The 17788-nt window shown below is 35.2% G+C and overlaps 1 long non-coding RNA gene across 2 annotated transcripts; it reads right to left on the reverse strand.

The window, feature by feature from the left end:
• Positions 1 to 5546: 5546 nt before the first annotated feature.
• LOC130820523 (uncharacterized) lies at positions 5547 to 8977 on the reverse strand. 2 transcript variants are annotated; one of them, XR_009045221.1, is made up of 4 exons: positions 8519 to 8977; positions 7304 to 7420; positions 6463 to 6569; positions 5547 to 6347 (listed from the first exon to the last, which is right to left on the reverse strand). It is a non-coding gene; the product is annotated as an uncharacterized LOC130820523 (long non-coding RNA). The 2 variants fall into 2 exon arrangements; XR_009045220.1 differs by having other exon boundaries at positions 7304 to 8969.
• Between the last annotated feature and the right edge of the window lie 8811 nt (positions 8978 to 17788).

Below are 17788 nucleotides of genomic sequence, written 5' to 3' on the forward strand. Positions count from 1 at the left end.
CTGTTGAGTTTGACGTTAATAATTTGTATAAATTAGATTTTTTGAAAAATAATAATCGTGAGAAAATAAGTTTTAAATTACTTATTAACTAATGTAATTTGATAATGTAATTCGATATGATATATTATGAAAAAATGTATCTTTTGTCAATTAATAATTGTATCATATTCCTTCTCATTGGGAGAAAAAAGTATTTCTTACCATTCTAACATTGTTAACTTGTGAAACTTTTCACCCATCATCATAGTTAAATGCTTAAATTAAACCAAACAATTTCTTTCATAACACTCAAAGTTAAAATTCAAACAACAAATAATTAAATAATTAATTAAAAGCTAAACGCTCATGTGAAATACTTCACCAAGTACAAACGTCAAAAATCCACAAAAAATTAAAGCAATCTCATTAACAAAATTTGAGAACGGAACAAAATGATTGAACATTTTAGTTGAAACAATATAAATTTGAGGGAAGATATATCTTAAAAAAGCAGAAAAAAAAACCCTAAAACTCTATAAATAATATTCTCTATGAAGTAAAAGCTTGGGAGTCGTAGTACTCGAAACCTGCATACTAAACACAAATAACTTTTCTACAGCTTCTTCATCTACTGACGCTACTTAACATGGTGCAAATAACAGTAACTTGGCATCAGGAGATTATAAGTTATTATTTCTTTGTTGCTTTCTTTAATTTATGATTGCACTACTCATTACTCATTGCACAATAACACACACTTATCACTTAAACCGACTACTACCACTAAGCTTGTTTTCCATCTTTATTTCTCCGAATTTTACTTATTATGTCTTACATCACATCCTATTCTTAGATTATGATTTTGTTAGCTCTTAAGTCTTGCTTGGAAACCCATTTCTGGAGTGCTTAGATCACATCCGAAATATATTTCCCCTATTTTTTCTATAAAACGAATCATAACATTAACAACCTTCTCTAGCATAACAGTAATGTTACTACAATTCCTAATTTCACTTATTAATTTAATATTATTCGCATGCCCATATAAACAGTCAAGTCGGGAATAATATTAATAAATTTATTTAGAAATGACTATAATATAGTACAACACACTATTACTACTCTAATGGTGTCGGTCCAAGTCGGTCTATCTTATGTGCATTTCAACTCTACATGACTTGGACTTCAATCAAAATACATGCAGAGCTGCTGATGGTTGGTTACCTATTGTTACTTTTATCATGTAAACTTTTTATTTCTTAATGTAACCAATTTACCTTCCCATATGATTTTTCTCAGAGGATAATTGGAATGGTTACCAGTTGTTCTTCCCCAATATTTCCTACTCCATATGATGAAGAAATATTTTTTCTTTATAAAATGCACATCTTTTGTTAGCTTACTACGGAAGCTCTTTTTTTCTTCACCTCCACGCAAAGTAACTATTCAACTCAGAAAACACAAATAGATTGGCCTAGTGTTGCCTGCATAAAAAAAAAAAGAAATATCCAAACAAAATTTTTTAAATTATAGAAATTTTAAAATCAAAATATATTTTGTAACACAGATAAGAAATATTAGTGTAGCCAAAACGACGGAATTGAAATGAGGGAGAGAGGAATTTGTCCTAGGTTTTTCATAAAGAGATGAAGAAGAGTGAACTGATCAGTGAGCAAGGGAAAGCAAAAAGAGAAACCCTATTACAGGCCAGCAATTAAAGGATGAGTGACAATTAAAATTGACAGCTGGCACCTCAAAGCTGATTGGGAATCCACTTGGCAAAAATACTATTCATCAAATGCCTAGACTTAAAAGCTTTTTACCACAAGATATTGAGTTATCCATTTTAGATATTCTCCACTATTAAAAGATTTGTTTAGATAGTTTTTAAAAAGACTTATTTCGAATTTCAAGGATGATGATTGAAATTAATTAAGTTGTTCAATCTCTTAAAATATTGAAGTTTCGAAAGAAGCGAGATATAATAAGATGATGGGATACAGGTGTGGATCTAAGTATCAAACTCCACAATTTTTATCAAATTTCGTGTTTTAGCATAAATTCAAGCGTTAGAGTACTGCACCCATGTCTTAGCATTGAGGATCACGCACGATACACAAGTACATAAGATAAAATAAAAATTTCATCTAATAGAGGCATGACATGATTTTTTTTGAAAAATTAAATGAATAAAAAAGGATTATTGTGATCCCAGATAAAAAATTTTTAAGACATGAGTTATATCTTGGGAAAAAATTTGTTTCACTAAATTGCTTGTTTTATAAACTTCAGGTGTTGGTGTATTATGATCTACTAGGAATGTTTCACTAAAAATTTGTAAGACATAAGGCATATCTTGGATTGATGTCGTTGTGTTGTTATTGTTCTCTCGTGATGTTTTGTTGTTTCTGTTGTTCCACTTTCTTCTTGCTTTCGTGATGTTGTCGTTGCTGCTGTCGATGTTTTGTTGTTGTTGACGCGCTACTGTCGTTGTGTTGTTGTTGTCTCGGGTTGCGCTGCTATTGCTGCTACTGTGTCATACCTCTTGAGGAAAGGGAAGGAAGAGGGGAACCAACTTTGAAGACATATTATAGAGGAAGAAAGAAAGGTGGTGATCAAACAGGATTGAAGGCAGTCGAAGTCAATAGTGAAATATAATTGAATTAGTTAAAAGAATTTATTATATGGTTTTATAAATGACCACTCTTGTAGGTAACCAGTAATAGCTCTATGTGTATAAATAGTTGAGCATTGTAATAAAAAAATTCATTTGAGAAGTATATGAAATAAAAGCTTGGGAGTCGTAGTACTCGAAACCTGCATACTAAACACAAATAACTTTTCTACAGCTTCTTCATCTACTGACGCTACTTAACATGGTGCAAATAACAGTAACTTGGCATCAGGAGATTATAAGTTATTATTTCTTTGTTGCTTTCTTTAATTTTTGATTATACTACTCACTACTCATTGCACAATAACACACACTTATCACATAAACCGACTACTACCACTAACTACTCTCTTGTGGAAGCTTGTTTTCCATCTTCATTTCTCCAAATTTTACTTACCATGCCATACATCCCATCCTATTTTTAGATTATGATTTTGTTCACTCCTAGGCCTTGTTTGGAAACTCATTCCTAGAGTGTTGAAATCACATCCAAAAGATATCCCCCTCTTTTTTCTATAAAATTTATCATAAAATTAACAATCTTCTTCAACTAAACAATAACCCTACCACAATACCTACTTTCACTTATTAATCTAATGTTATTCCCATTTCCATACAAACAGTACCCCACTACAGTTTTATTACTGTAAACTGCAAGTAACCCTAATTTCTCATTCTTATACGCACAATTACATGGAACATATATAACTGGGTATTTCTTGATATTCAGTGTCTTGTGCCTTGATTAAACTTTATACAGCTTTCTCCGTTCTACATGTCCATGCTTTACGTACATATCATGTTTGTTGTTATATTTCACAACCCTTTAATGTTATACTTCTTTAAATACACTTGCAGATAAAAGTTTTCCTACTTGTCCTATCACCCGTGCTGAACCAACATACTATGCGTCGTGTGGTGCTAAGCGTTTTACTTATGAGACAAATTTGTTTTGTTGTGGTTATGGCATTATTAAAATTGCCATGAATTAGTATCCATCACACGCCAAAACATTACCTGCAGCTCCTGTCTAACAGCCTCTAAACAACTCATGTCCTATCACCCTTTACACGACAAAATATTGCCTGCAGCTCCTGTTTAACAGCCTTAAACAAGCATTCTCCCTAAAACAACCTGTGGATCACCAAGATTAGCTATATAAAGTGTCCCACTACATATATCTCCTATCAAATAGCATGAGCCAACAACTGCAATCTGGGGCTTCATTGGCCATTGCCTACTAACAACAGAAAATTATATTTCTCCTTGAAAAATAAAACCCATAATACAATTAAAGCATAGAATTTGAGAAAGGAAAAAAAATCTAACTTTATCTCTACTTTTTAGCCACAAATAGTATTTTGTAATAGTAAGCTACGTCTATATAACAAACCACAAGGTCAAAACCCTTAATAAATGCAAATTTACAAAGCAGAATTTAATCATAAAGCTGACTTAATTCTAATTCTTATTCAAACCTCACAAACACTTCAATTCAATGACTAAATTGCTAACATGATTTCCTTGAAATGGAAAAAATCATTAAATTTATTACTACGCTTAAAACATCAACCAATTACAAGACTTGAATCCATCTTAGTTATATTTAGAAAATTTAAAGAATTAAATACATCTTAGTAATCAACGTATCCTACATTGAATTTGTAGCCTATTTTCCACATGAAGCTCACTAAATTAGTAATCATCCTCTTTGTTTAGTATTCTCCAAAGAATTCAACTATATTATTCATTGTTAGCATATGTCATGGAATCAATGTCTTTCTTCGATCGAGAGCAGAAAAGTCAGTAAAATGAATCCAATCTAAACAATACATCAAAACACTAAATAATTGTAACCCTAGCATACTCTTCATCTCCCTTCTCCTAGTTCCTTCTACTTTCTCTATTTCTTACTCCTTGTTCACTCTTCTCCCTTCTTTCACGCCTTTTACTTCTATAATCCTCCTCATCCCTATCTTCTAGTCTTTTCCTTTGCTCATCACCATCCGGTCTCCTTTCCATCTTTCTCTTTCTTAACTCATCCTCATCCTTTCTTTCCCGTCCTCTTCTTTCATGCATTTCTTTTTCCTTCTTCTCCATCTTTCTCCGATCATAGTCCTCTAGCTTCGTTACCGCCTTCCTCCTTGATCAATATTTTCCTTCCTTTCCTGGTTTCTGCTTCCTTGCAAGCTGTCCTCCCTATTTCATGCCTCCTCACATTTACATCTTCTCTCCTTTCAAGTCTCCTAGTTCCATCAACTTCCTCTGGTTTCTCACACTTTGCATGACTTTGTCCAACTTCATTCCTAGTATGCATTTCCTAGTCATCACCACGTTTGTTATAAGTATCCGCTTTCTCTCATATTTAAGTCTGCTTTGCTCTTCAGATACTGTGATTGTTTCTCTCTATCTTTCACAAGTTCATTTTGTTTCACTTCAACATCAGAATCATCATCACCAGAATCATGCCAAGTTCTTCTACGACTCTTCTCCCTTTTTCTTTCATGATCAGAATCCCCATCCTCATCAGTATTATACCTCCTACTTCCTCTCATCTTCACATCTGCTGCACTCTTAGGATACCTCGATTGCTTTTCTATTTCTTTCACAAGTTCATATTTTTTCGCCTTAACATCAGAATCATCATCTTCAGATTCATACCTAGCCCTCCTACGACCTTTCTCTCTTTTTCCTTCATTGTTAGAATTAGTTTTACACTTAAAACCAATCAATTAAAACCAATCTTCTAAACATCTCTCTTTTTCCTGGGTACCAAAATACCTACAACGTTTACTTTTCATGCAGTTTAATTCATTAGTTCAATTATTAAAACCTCTAATTATATATGATAAAAAATTATAAAAATTTTATATTAATAATCTTTACATTAAGATAAGTCAAACAAATTATCAAATAACCGAATCATAACTACCAGATAATGATCTTGTATTGCCAAAATTGAAGAATTAACATTAACAAATACAAAAAAGGATAAAGAACAATTGCCTGATTCCCAAACTAACAACTAACCACCACTCTTTCACATGGCCTATAAACATAGCAAAATCAGGAAAGTTCTTCAGATAAATATAAGGACGAACCTTCTAATTAAACAGTCATAAGATGGTTCATACACCTGGAATGTTGGGGATTCTATTCATTTTTATGCTTTTCTTTACATTATTTTACATAACCCTCCAACTGGTTAAGGCTGTCGTTCATCAATCATCAGGTTTCATCAATCGTCATTGTCATCATCATCATCACCATCAACATCGTCTTCGAGGATCATTCATGGCACAAAAACTTCAATACGGTGAGATAGAGGAAGTAGAACAATTAACGAATGAATATGGAACCTAAAAAGACCGAACCTTTCGAGGAATATGCAGAAAAGGGAAAATGATTCCGGGTTTTAAAACTTTCTCTATAGATTCGTTTTGGCAAATGGAAAACTGGGTTCTTGGGAAATTCATGAAACGATCATCTCATGTTACAGCTAACAGGGCGGCCGTGTTGTTGCAACTTGTTCCATAAACAGATCATTTGTTTCAGAGATTGATAATGAGCAGTGTAACAGTCATCTATACATTCAAACTAGCAGAACTTGAGGCTGTGTACGTATTCCACTGGTTTCGAGCTGTTAAAGCGCTCAATCCACATTCCTTCGCTCACATCTTCCAATCTTGAATAACTGTGTGAGATAAAGGGGCAATTAATTAGCACAATTTAAGGTTGAGATCCGGATTCTTGAAATTGACGTTTTTACTTTTTAAGAGAGGGAGCTAGGATACAGAAATGCATCTCACCCTTAGTTTGTGTTTCTCAAACTCGGAAACAATGAATTGTGTGACATCGGTGACAATATGTAACCTGGTCCATTTGCATAAGGTGGATAATCTTCCTCCGGCCACTCCTGAAAGAGACGTTGGGAACAGAAGGTGAGAACTCGGTTGGATGAGCAAGATCAAACAAATTAAGAGGTCATTACCACTCGGGATTTAACAAAAAAACACAGTTAAATAATCCCCAAGCAAGTTCGTCCTAGTGTGCTCATGGTTATCCGAACATCTAATATGGTATTGTTTAGTCGTAAATATCGCCTTCTTCCCAACCAACCCCCTTCCTTTCCGTCACACATCTATGCTGTTCTTGGATACCAAAACATAAGCATAAACCCGTAGTTGGTACAAAATTACAAAAAGAAAGACCACATTGACCACAAACAACCCAAAAGATAATGGTAACATAAGTCAATTGGAAAGGGCTTTACTCTATAATATTAAGGACAAGATGAACATGAATGTCATATTCATCAGGAGGCCCTAGAGTCACAGCAAAGCTCAACATATACACGCTATTAGACACACGCAGGCAAGCTACTACTAATGATAACCTGACCAGAAAAAAGTGACCATATAAAAACATAATGTAGAAATCTGAAGGAAAATAAATCGCTTAAGTAGGCATTAAACATAACAAACTTCATGTCAAGAATTCTTCGGTGCACACCTTTGTAATATGACGATGCTTAATGACAGCAAACTAACCATCCCTTTGCGAGAAGACGAATTAAAAGCACAGAAAAGCATATTTTTAACACACTGAAGGATTTAGCTGGGGCGGGGGAGATCATGGCTCCAGTCATACCTCATATGTGAAGGCCCATTTACTGCAAAGCAGAGGCTTGTGATAGTAGTTAATATCACCCACATACAAGCTGCTACCCTCAGGAATCTTGTTTGCTTCCTTAATTCCAGCATCAACCTGAACAAAGGTATCATATGCAGAGATGTGGTCTTATCTATCTATCTATCTACTATCTAATATCTATCTATCTATTATCTATATATCCATTACCTAGCAACCTTTGTATACTCAAAACTACTTAAAGACTAAGAAAAAGGGATAAAATTAAAGAAATTAATTGTCATCTTAGAAGCACCATCACCTACTATCTAGTGTATGAGTTATAACTATAAGGTAGACAGTGGCATCTGTAGCTTATGAGATGACACACGGGTAGTGTAGAACCATATTCTACCCTTGTCCTACAGTTGTATAACTTCCATTCAATAAAAGTAAATCCTAATGTTGCTAAAGGACACAAGTTAGCAACCTAGTTACGAATAATTTGTCTATAGCCATCAAATTGAGGAGGTTGAATTCAAAGTATAACAACAAAGATAATGTGTGTATATAAAAACACCACAAGGTTCCAATCCATTTAGTAACAGATACATATATAACACCTATGTACCATCGAATTTGCTACAATATCCACTTTTGCTTCCTCCTAATTTGAATTCACTACATTTACTTGTCAAGATATGACTCCAAACTCTCCTATATAATTATCATCCACACTTTTAGTCTCTCTTTTCATCCAAACTCTCCCTATATTAAATGTCTATGAAATGTCAGCAAAGTAAAGCAGTAGAGGTGGCGCATGGGACCTGATCGGCATAGATAATAGAAGAGATTTTGGTGAAGTGGCAGCAATTGATGTTGTGGGATGCCAAGTCATCAAAAACACTATTCATCTAATTGCTAATGAATAGTATTCAGGCTTTGCAAACGTTTTATATATCATAGATAGATTTCCAAAGAAGCCATTGAGAAGCCCTAAAATTTGGAGAAGCCCTAATATTACAACATCAAAGAATGACCGAGATTCCATCCCACAATCAAGCACTGATGTTTCTCTAGATTTTTTTAGTTCAACAAATCAAAAAATATACGAACACAATGCAGCAAACCTAATTAAATAATCTAGCAACTCCGGGTAAATAAATCTAAAATGTGAACAAAAAAAATTAAAAAGACAATTAGGTTTTGATATACCTAATTAAAATATGAACTTACTTTGATGATGTTTACTTGACATTGTTGATTGTTCTTTGATGTAAACTGCCTTGTTTCAAAGAACTCGCAAATTCCATGATAACCTAAACAGGCTTTCAAGGAAGAGTGAACAAAAAAATATCAAAAAATAATTAGGTTTATTTTTCTGTGTGAAATGTTGAAACAACATGCACAATTGCTAGCTAAGCTGTTCTAAAGGGGATTTATTTTGTAGAGAAGCTCTTAAATCCCACTGCACCAAAAGACAAGGTGTTGCGCCTGCAACATCACAACCGTTAACCCATTAGCAATGACATCCGCAATTTTTTCCTATTATTAACTTAATTCAACCATATACACTAAAAGCTAGTGCTAGGCTGCTAGCCCTCTTGCATTTTTGTAACCAATAGAGCTTCTATATTAGCTAAATAAGCATGTACAAGAACATGTTGCTGATGACTTTTACAAAAATAAGTCTTTGTGCTACCAAGAAATAATTTTGGAGGTCTGTTTCAATAATAACAAAACAATTGACCCAAATTAATCAAAGGAAAGTTAAAATTAGCTTTCTAGTTCATCAAATCAACCAGAAACCTATACGATAAGGTAATGACACAATTGATGAGAAACATATACGAAAAAAATAAGCAAGAAAACGTAAACAAGAACCCATTAAAGAAAAGAAATTAAAACCTACCCAGAGATGGAGTTGAAGATGAAATCAATGTGTTTCTGCTTGTTTTCTTTGTGAAGGAAGACATAGCAACGATTATTAACGACATAAGCACCACAAAAAGAGAAAATTGAAAAACCTAGAACTGAAAAAACGTGCTAGGTCACTTGATTTTTCCTGATCTTTCTGTCTTTTTTGTTGTGATTCTATTGCCTCTCATTGTGTGGACTTCTAATGGTTCATGCGGGCAACACTATCCTGATATGATCAAGTCTTTGGTATTTTTATTGCCACTATTGTTGTTAAGTACAGCATTTAGTCCTTTTCATGTTATAAGTAGTTTCGTCTTTTTTCAGGTTAGCGATTACTACTAATTTGCATACCAAAGCTGCATTTTCAGGTTAGCGATTACTACTAATCTGCATACGAAGGCTGCATTTTGTGATGTTCGCGATTGTTTTGTGTCATCCAGCGCTCGTATCCCTCTATCCAACTTATGATGAGCAAAATATATTATGGACCATTCGATGGTAGATTTTCTTAACCCTAATTCACAAAAACAAACAACAATTCTTAACTACATTCAAGTAATCAGTTCTAGAATCAAAAACCCTAATTCACAAAACAATACTTCAATTTTTAACTACATTCAAGTAATTAGTTCTAGAATAAAAAACCCTGATTCACAAAATACGAAAACTCACAGCATATCTCATCCTTGATCTGTAAACTATATCTAAATAATTACTCCTTTAAGCCTCGACACCAAATGAAGCGTTGATTCTAAACAAACAAATTTAAACTCATTTTATGAATATGATAAATTATTAAAATTAAGCCTAAAAATTTATTAACAAACATTAATCAGCTATAGTACGACCATCTTCAAGCTGCTTTAGATAAAATCCCATGCCAATTTTTTTAATCAGCGCCTATTCTCTAGTATCCAATGCAGATAAATGACTCACAACATATCTCATCCTTGATCTGTAAATTACATATCTAAATAATAACTCCTTAATCTCTGATGGATATGTTAGACGAATTTGTATATCTTTAGGCATTTCCTTCAAAAATCGAACCCAAAAACCCTAACTCAATTATCTAAACACTTAGTTCCAAGTACCTGCTCATATTTGGTTATGATTACTAGTTTTGTGAAATAAATTTTTTAAGTTAAAATAGAAGAATTTAGTAGAGAAGATTGCACTGAATGACTAATAAGCACTCAAATATTGTTTTATACACCATAGATACTTTACAATAACTTAAGTTCCCTGCTATCCCTACTTAAATCTTGAATCTTGATGCAAAAAACTGAAAGCTCATATACATATAAGTCTCCATCAAGAGCACATATAAAAGACTTGAAAAAAATCTGGCAGTAGCATATGCCATAGAGTGTGTACAACTTCTGTCCCCACATTCTGAATTCTTATAGTTACTTCTTCAATCCCTTCATTGGTGAAGTTCATAGGTTTTGCCTTAGATAATAATGAATACTCATAGGGCTATACCAGCATGCCCACCAATCACAACATCCATAACAATGAGTAAAAACATTAATCAAAAATCAAACCCCAAAAACATAATAAAAAATCAAACCTTAAAATCATTATTCTAAAAGCAAACTCTAAAAACTTTAATCAAACCCTTAAAACATTAATCTAAAACATTAATCAAAAATCAAAATCAAACCCTAAAAACAATGTATTGAAAATCAACATCCAATAGGCGGAAAAATGCGGAAAAAAAAAGCAATGAAAACTGGGATTCTAGTAGATTTTGTAAGAAATAAGGAAAAGAACTAACCTTTTCAATTGAAAGCAAGACCCGTTAATCAACTTAGAAATCGAGAAAATTAAAACCAAATCAACAATCAAAGAGAAATACAGATAAGGGAGAAGCCCAAAAATTTGTGGATGCCATTAAGTTAACGACAAAAAATTTAGCGACAAAGTGTTTTGTTGCCAAACCCCTTTAGTGACAATTTAAGCGACAAAAACACTTTGTGATCAAATGGTTTTCTAATTGTAGTGTCAAAAGGCAATAATAATAAGAAATTAGGTGTATCATACCGACAAAACATAACCTACCCTTTGCTTAAGATTCCTATTTGCTTTATTAAGCATATGCTCCTGCATCAGAAATAAACTATCAATTTATTTAAAGCTCTTACGCCATTTATTTTGTTTTTAAACTTTTTTTGACATAAATTATCAATTGATGGGTAAAAAAACAAACCACATCAAACCAAACTAATTTTTTTTTTCAAACTGAATCCAAATAATAAAAACCACAACAATCATACCAACATCTCAAATATATGAATAAAAGTTTGATATGCTAATTACTTCAAAGTTCAAAGCATTTAAATTAAACCAAATTCAAAAGTTAACGATGAATTGTTAATTTAAAGCTCAAATATTTTTTTAACACATGCTCTTAACAAAAAATCAAATCAGAATTAAAACCCCAAAAAAAACAAACAGATCTTATTGTTAATTAGATTTTTGTTTTTTAACCAAATAATTTACACCCAACTCTGAATGATTTACAAGGCCAATCCACAATACTATTAGTTTACCTGCTTTTGAAGTTCAGTAAGTTGATCCACCATAAATTGAGTCTACAAGGAAAAGAATGTAAATTCAATAACTCCTTCATATTCTCCTCACAGTTCCCCTTTCCTTCCATTAAAACCATTGTAAGATTCAAATTTTACATTGCACTACTATTAGTTTACCTGCTTTTACATCCCTTGTTCCCTAGCTTTCTTCAACCATTTTAGAGTATTTTCCAAAGTAAAGTAGGTAGAGACATCAGATCACTTTTACTCTCAACAACATAATCAAAAACCTCATAAGCTTCCGCAACTCAACCTTCTCTGCACAATGCTCGCAAAATGTAGCATAAGCAACTGACTTAAGCTTCACACCTCCCTCTTTCATCAGTAGTTATCCCGAAATTGAAATGAAAATCACTATATTCATCCAAAAATGAACTAAAAACCATAAAAAAAACCCTAAATGTCATCATCAAAATCAAGGATCTTACCGTGATTATTCCGGATGCCTGATTCGGCTGAATGAAAAGAATCAATTGTAGAAGAGAGTGACGAGAGGGAAAGCAGGAACATAAGGGAAATAGAGTGAAGTAGAAAATGGAGTGTAGCAGGAGAAGACAAAGGGAAGCGTGTAAGAGGAAACATATGAACATATAATCACGAATTTGTCATTGTCATCGTTGATGTCTAGACTACTGTTGCCTTTGATCGGTGTTGCTGCTGTCATCACTTTTGTCCTAACTATTGTCACCACCACTATCATGATTAATGTCATTGCTACTATAAAAATACAAAGTCACATCAACAAGCATGTTAAATTAGCCCTTCGTCCTTTATTAAATCAATTGGATCTGATAAGAATCAATCTGTAATAATAATCATGAAAAACAATATATTATGAGATAAGCATCATGAACCCACACCTGAGCACAAATGAAGCCTGAGAGAGCAAAGGTCCTTAGCAATATAATCAGCCTGTTAGTAGCCACTCCTATCATCCAAGTGACCAATGTTAATTTGGACCAATGCATGGTCCTTGGCAATAATCAATTTGTTAGTAGCTAAGCGAAACAACAAACAAGAACCAATGTCATTGATCCAAACAAACTATGGCACACTACAAACCAGTAAAAAGCAGTTTAGCATTCATTTCATGAGAAACAAAACTGATGTGAATCAAAACCTGATGTAAAGGCTGAAACAATCAGCACAAAAATCTGATGTAAAACTGTGGAAATATATTCTCTGATTTGGGGAATATTTTCTGATTTAGTAGATATTTAATTACTCAAATTAGCCCAATGTATTAAAGAAATTTGTGATTACTCAAGCTTTGTATTTCCTTAATTAGTTCATAGACTTTGTATAAATTAGGGTTGTAATTACTAAGAAAATCAATACAAACCAGTATTCATTTAACCCCAAATTATCAGCTTACCTTAATCTTCATGGTATCAGAGCCAAATGTGTTTTTCGGGACCGGAAAATTCTTTGGTGATCATCATTTACCTTAAACTCACCTCAAACAATGGCAGAAACTGACCCAAGACAACTCATAACCATGGAACAGATGGAACATATGTTCAAACTGTTTCAGCAACTAAACAAACCAAACACAACCCTAGAAACCATACCATCAGAATTAAAATTGGCCGAAAAGTTAAATTACCAGAATTACAAAACCTGGTGCAAAATGATGCAAATAGCCTTAGAGTGCAGAGGACGTCTCAGCCACAGCATAGACGAACCTCCTAACACCACAGACCCTAATTACCAAACATGGAAGCAGAAGGATTCAATAGTTCTATCATGGATTATTTCAAACATTGACACAGATCTCATAAACCAGTTCTTAGATTATAACGTTGCAAGGGATCTATGGAAGGGAATCGAAATACTATTGAACAGTGGAAGGGATGAACTCCAGATCTTTGATCTGAGTTCTCAAGCCAACAACATAAAGCAAGACAGAGACCCAATAGAGGTTTTTTATGGAAAATTGACTACGATTTGGAAGGAGATAGATCGAAGACTACCAAATCCCATGATACATGCTGAAGATATCACAATCTTCAATACCTTTATTCAAAAACAACGATTGTTTCAATTTCTAGCCGGAATCAATGATACATTTGACAAAGAAAAGAGGGATCTATTGAATCAAGACCCACTTCCAACAGTTGAAATTGCATATACCACGATCAGACGTGAAATCTCAAGGCGAGGAATTATGATCCACGCTTCATCATCGGGAAAACATCCCTCAGAAATTGGGAGTGGGTTGACCGTCAAACAATACCGGTCAGAAACATCATACCGGCGTGACAAGGAAGATAAAACTCACCTTAAGTGTAGCTACTGTGGAGGAAGCCGTCACACAAAGGATGGCTGTTTCAAGTTAAAAGGCTACCCGGAGTGGTGGGAGGAGCACCGACAACGTAAAGCCGCCACCAAGGCCCAGTTGAATCAGACCGGCGGCAAGGCTCACTTGGTCACCGGCTTACCACCCACTACCAGCACACCAACCCACTGTTCAGAAACAAGAGAGGACAACAATAGTGTCGAAGGTGAAACAGCACAGAGAAAAGGAAACAACCTAGAAGAGAGAGGAGAAGGGAAAGATCTAAAAAGAACTCAAAAAGACCCAAAGCCCACAACAAAACACTCCCCCTTATGCTTATATATACCACAACCCCAAAACCTTAATACCTTAAACACTACCCGACCCATTTATAAACCCACAAAGCCCAATAACCCATGTAACCCAAAAAAATTGGGCCTCTTATGTGAATCTAGTACTTCCTCCCAATGGATATTTGATTGCGGGGCCACCGATACCATGACTTTTGACCCCTCCGACCTTTTACTCACTAACCCGAAAACCCGAACCTATATCCAAACAGCCAATGGGGAGTGTGTGAGTGTTGATAAATCTGGGCCCGTTACCATTTCTCCGTCTCTCAAAATTAAAAATTGTCTTTTAATTTCTAGTCTATCTCACAAATTATTATCAATTAGCCAGTTGACTCGGGAATTAAATTGTACTATGCTTATGTCTTCTTCTGGTTGTGTTGTGCAGGATGCCCAGACAGGGAGGATTATTGGTTGTGGTACTGAACGAGGCGGCTTGTACTATGTGGACGAGGCGATTCAAACGGGTCACACTTTGCTTGCTCATGGGTTCTCTAATCATCAGTTATGGACCTGGCATCGACGTCTAGGTCATCCATCTTTGGGGTATCTGAAACGTCTTTTTCCGTCATTAGCTAAAAGTACTGTAGTCCTAGACTGTGAAGCATGTGTTCTTGAAAAAAGTCACAAACATTCTTATTCTCCTAGTTTTCATCATAGTCATGAACCGTTTGTTTTAACACATTCTGATGTTTGGGGACCTGCTCCTGAGTTTGGAAAACACAGCTACTCGTATTTTGTTTCATTTATTGATGATTGTACTAGAATGTGTTGGATATATTTCTTGAAACACAAATCTGAGGTTTTTGATGTCTTTGTCAAGTTCTATAATATGATTGTCACACAGTTTAATGCTAAGCCTAAAATAATTCGATCTGATAATGGGGGGGAATACATGAATCAACACATGAAAAATTTCTTTACCACCCATGGTCTTATTCACCAAACTTCTTGTTCACACACACCCCAACAAAATGGCATAGCTGAAAGGAAAAATCGTACTCTTCTTGAAATAAGTCGAGCCCTTATGTTTGAAGCCCATGTCCCACCTTATTGTTGGCCTGAAGCCATTGCCTCTGCTACCTATCTCACCAATCGACTACCCTCAAAAATTCTCAACTTCAAAACTCCCTTGGAAGTCCTTCGTACTCACACTACTATCCCATCTTTCCACTCTTTACCTCCTCGGGTTTTTGGGTGTGTTGTGTATGCTCATCTACCTAAAGCTTCTCGAACCAAACTTGAACCCCGGGCTGTTAAGTGTATCTTTGTGGGCTATGGTACTAATCAGAATGGATAGCGTTGCTTTGATCCAACTCAAAATAAGATGTATACCACAATGGATTGTGACTTCTTTGAACATTCCTATTTTTACTCCCAGCTTCGTCCTCAGGGGGAGACTACATGTGATGACTTGAGCTGGCTTACATATTATGTAACTAATGATTCGAACCCCAAAGAGCAAGTAGGTAATCCCACAGACATTGCTACGGAAAACATAGTTTTACTTTCTCCTCAAACCCTTCCTACCTTGTCTGAAGCATCCCATGGTCAAGAAGTTATCTGTAAGTCTCAAAAGGTATTAACTGAACCTGAACCTCAAACTAATGATGACACATCTAGTTTTGTTAATTCACCCTGCTGATATCAATTACCTCCAAGAAGCAAAAGGGGCATTCCTCCAAGAAGATATGATCCAGAGTTCGAATCACAGAGATCTCGGTATCCTATCAACCGAGAGGTGAGTAACTTGGCACAAACAGCTGTGGCATTCCAGACCAGCCTATACTCAAGCTCCTTGCCTAAGAATACTGAAGAAGCTCTCCGGAATCCAAGGTGGAAAGAGGCAATGGTAGATGAAATCTCAGCTTTAAAGAAAAACAGCACATGGGAAAAATGTATGCTACCTAAGGGAAAGAAACCAGTAGGATGCAAATGGGTTTTTACAATAAAATATCATACAGATGGAACCATTGAGAGATACAAAGCTCGTCTTGTGGCAAAGGGATATACACAAACCTACGGGATTGATTACTCCGAAACCTTCTCTCCAGTTGCCAAAATAGACACCATTAGGGTCATATTCTCCATAGCTGCAAATAAAGATTGGCCTCTCTACCAATTCGATGTAAAAAATGCTTTCCTACATGGCGAGATCGAAGAGGAAATGTATATGCATGCTCCGCCAGGATTTTCCAATGAATTCGCTCCAGGAGAAGGATGTAGACTTAAAAGGGCGTTGTATGGCTTGAAACAATCTCCAAGAGCTTGGTTTGGCAAGTTCACCTCAGCAATGAAGAAATTTGGGTATAAACAGAGCCATTCCGACCATACCCTATTCCTAAAGAAAGACAAAGGTCAGATCACATGTCTTATCATTTATGTAGATGATATGGTAATAACGGGGAACAATGAAAGGGAGATAAAGGAGCTTAAGAGGAAATTATTCATGGAGTTCGAGATGAAGGACTTGGGGAGCTTAAAGTACTTCCTTGGTATAGAAGTTTTCCGGTCCAAGAAGGGAATTTTCATTAATCAAAAGAAATACGTCTTATACCTGTTAGCAGAAGTAGGCATGCTTGACTGCAAACCAGCAGAAACACCAATTGCTGCTAATCATAAACTCCAGACGACTCCTGAAGGAGAACCAACAGACAAAGAGAAGTATCAGAAACTGGTGGGCAAATTGATCTATCTATCTCACACTAGACCAGACATAGCATACGCCGTTGGGGTTGTGAGCCGATTCATGCACTTACCACAAACTCCACATATGGAAGCAGTAATAAGAATCTTGAGATACTTGAAAGGCACTAGCGATAGAGGAGTCTTCTTTGGTAAAAATCATCATCTTGATCTCGTAGCCTACACAGATGCTGACTGGGCAGGCGATCGAGACAGCAGGAAATCTACATCTGGATATTTCACCCTTGTAGGGGGTAACTTGGTTACTTGGAGGAGTAAGAAACAAAAGGTAGTCGCATTGTCAAGTGCAGAAGCAGAGTTCAGAGGGGTAGCAAAAGGAATAACAGAAATCCTATGGCTAAGAAAGCTCTTATACGAACTTGACTTTCCACCAACAGGAGCTTGCAAGTTATTTTGCGACAATAAAGCAGCTATTGATATCTCAGAAAATCCGGTCCAACACAATCGAATAAAGCATATGGAGGTTGACAAACACTTTATAAAAGAAAAATTGGAGACGGAAATCATCAGCATTCCACACGTAAGATCAGAAGATCAGTTAGCTGACATTCTCACAAAGGCCGTTTCAGTTGAAGTCTTCGAAACTACTTTGTCCAAGTTAGGAATTGGGAATCCCATTACCTAACTTGAGGGGGAGTGTGGAAATATATTCTCT

The sequence above is a fragment of the Amaranthus tricolor genome, chromosome 8 (assembly GCF_026212465.1).
Source record: "Amaranthus tricolor cultivar Red isolate AtriRed21 chromosome 8, ASM2621246v1, whole genome shotgun sequence".
Taxonomy (NCBI): Eukaryota; Viridiplantae; Streptophyta; class Magnoliopsida; order Caryophyllales; family Amaranthaceae; genus Amaranthus; species Amaranthus tricolor.